The 2,863-nt window shown below is 41.8% G+C and overlaps 1 long non-coding RNA gene across 1 annotated transcript; it reads right to left on the reverse strand.

Moving 5' to 3' along the window:
• Nucleotides 1–243: 243 nt before the first annotated feature.
• Nucleotides 244–1,453, reverse strand: LOC115067473. Its single transcript, XR_003846888.1, has 3 exons — nucleotides 1,337–1,453; nucleotides 1,057–1,148; nucleotides 244–349 (listed from the first exon to the last, which is right to left on the reverse strand). It is a non-coding gene; the product is annotated as an uncharacterized LOC115067473 (long non-coding RNA).
• Nucleotides 1,454–2,863: the final 1,410 nt, after the last annotated feature.

The following is a 2,863-nucleotide window of genomic DNA, read 5'->3' on the forward strand; positions in this document are numbered from 1 at the left end:
AAATGAACTCAGACATGCATATTATTACTTTAGCTAGATTAATACAGCTGGAAGCCACATACTCCAAAGACTGTGACCTCTCTGTCCTCAGATGATTGTCAGCTACAACAAATGGCTTTACTGAGTCATTATCCTCGTCTGGAATTTTTTTCTCGTGGTCCCTCAATGGCAGATCTTCACACTGATAATTTAAGTGAAGGATACTTTACCTGTTTTCAGATTGAAAAATCTAACACATATGCTCTGATTCTTCCACTGGATGTGCAGAACATCTTCTTTACTTGGACACAGCTGAGGCAGGCAACCAATCCATGTGACAGATTCCTTTTGTGCCTTGTCCAGATGTTCCCTGTGAAAGAAAGTTCCTGTGTCTACAGCTCACCAGCCTGATTGAGTGGCTCAGCATGTGGAAGGAGTTAAAAGGGCCCCCTTCACGGATCCACAGCTCTCAACAAGCAGGCAAGGCATCATGTGGAAAGGCAGAGTGTGGGAAAGCCTCTCTCCCCGTTTCTCTCACAGATGTACATGTCCATGCAGGCTTTCTTCCCGAAGCCCTCCACAGTCTGTCCTAGGGTGGGCTATTGACACTACATTATTCTGAAATCTGTCAGTCTTTGTGGTAAATGGATTCCTGTATGTTTGCACCAGTGCTGATTTTAAAGTGAATTTATGTGTGGTCATAAGAACCTCTGAGACAGGGGATTAATTATGGAGTCACTGCAGTCACTGGGGATGGACTTGGTTACTTTTGAGATGATGGTGTTCCTTGGAGGCACCAGCCTGCTGTCCAGGTACACAAAGAGTCTGGAGCTGGGTAGAATAGTCCCAATAGCTGTGAGCATGCCAAGGTCATCTACAACAGTTCTTCTCAATGTACAGGCTGTGGGCCAGCAACCTAAGCACCACCTAGAAACACATTTTCCTGGAAGTTCCCTAGAACCGTTGACCATGAGTTCTCAGGTAGTCAAGTCCAATCCAGGATTTCCAATATTCCATGCCCTCAACTTATACTTAAAATTGAGCTTGTCCATTTACATGGAACAGTCTTGATCTTACCTGACCTCTTGTGTATCAGAAAGTCAGCCATGGCTGGGGCCCAATTTGCATTCTTCTCAGCTACTGGCTCTTTCACAAACTCCTGGCATACTCTGGAGGTGTTCATTTTAAACATAGGGTTAGAAATGTGATATGGAATTAACCATGAATATGTGTCATGTACAAAGACCGAATGACAACCACATGTGCTGAAAGATAATATTATTAATATCTAGCCAACAATGTTTTACATTTTGATGTTTCTTAACTTTTCCAAAACCCTTACAAGATACCATCTCACCTTTTTTTCTGCCCAAGTACTTAAGTAGAAAAGGGTAATGCAGAGATGTTCCCTTCCATTGATAGAGGAGGAATTGGGACCTAGGAAAATGTGCTCTGTCAAGGCCGTCGATGTGTAAATCTCCCTCTTCTTTGTCATGTTTCCGGACTTTCTCTTGGTCCCCACTGCCGGAGGGACTTCTTTGTGCTGAGTCAGCCTGGTCTTTCTTTAGCATTGTTTGTGGAAATGTGCCACTCACAGGAAGTGGGATCTGATTCCCACAAGGGGTAGACTTCTCATTTGGTGGGGTTTGTCGGGTTTAGACCCATCCACCCATGGGGAGATGACCCAGTCCCCTGAGGAGGCCTAAGAATTTTATGATTTTAATGACTCGTAAGCCAAAGATGCCCTACTTAACCAAGGCTGAGCAACACTTAGCAGCTCGCTAATGTTTAGACTATTTAGTCATTTCAAACAATGCAATTAAGAATGAATCAGAGCTCAGTAACAGAAACAAGTTCAAATTAATGAGCAGTAGCCTTCCCTTTCATCTGGGAGACTAATTCATAACCTCTCACCTAGAAGTTCCTTGAAGTTTGTGCAGATTTCAGGTCACACAGACACTGAGGTCCTTTCCTTTTAGCACCAGTTCAGTAGTAATCCAGGCACAGACAGCTGGCTACTAAAAAGACAGATATTTTGGAGGATTCCACAGAGAATCTTTGGACCTTAACATTAGAGATGTTTGAAGGCAGACATGAAACCAAGCAGATTTCACCTTGAATCCAAGCTCTATGCTCTACAAGCTACATGAGTATAGGCGAGTTATTTAATCAGTTTGCCCATCTCAAATACAAAAGCAAAAGTGGCATTTTACATGTATGTGCATATGCATATATATGAGTATGCACATCTGTGTAAGTATAAATTCAGATGAGCCTTGAGCTATAAGGAAGTTGTGCCTTGATGAGCTCATCATAAGTTGAAAATATTACATACTGAAAATTGATTTAATACACTTACCTTATTGGCCACTGTGGCTCAGCCCAACTTATCTGAAACACTTTTAGAATACTAACATAAGTCCAGAGCTCATTAAAACCATTCAACACAAATTCTATTTTCTAATAAGGCTCTGACTTTCTCATGTTATTACAGTACTAAGACTCTAAAAGCATGATTATGTGGGTACCCTTTCATATGAGTATGAAGTAAAAAAGTCCTAAGTTATTGCTGAAGACACAGCACACTTACAAGACATAGAGAAAACAAACTAGCAATGATCTGAAAGCTTCTTCCCAGCTGTCTAGCTTCCATAGTGCCATAAGGTGCTATAAGGACTGCTAGGGGAGAAAATTTATCAATAATATTATTGAGCTGTTCACCCTGCAAACTATAATACCACCCTATCAGGCAAGATGTGCCTACTGGTGTAATAGCAGCATGACTGCTATGGGGGTAATTGATTGCTTTCTGGTTATATTTGAGGCCCATTCTACAGGACGAATTTCATGCATGGTACTGTAAACCTGATCAAAAGGCCGTCGT

This window comes from Nannospalax galili, unplaced genomic scaffold, assembly GCF_000622305.1.
Source record: "Nannospalax galili isolate Female #2095 unplaced genomic scaffold, S.galili_v1.0 scaffold485, whole genome shotgun sequence".
NCBI classification, from domain to species: Eukaryota; Metazoa; Chordata; class Mammalia; order Rodentia; family Spalacidae; genus Nannospalax; species Nannospalax galili.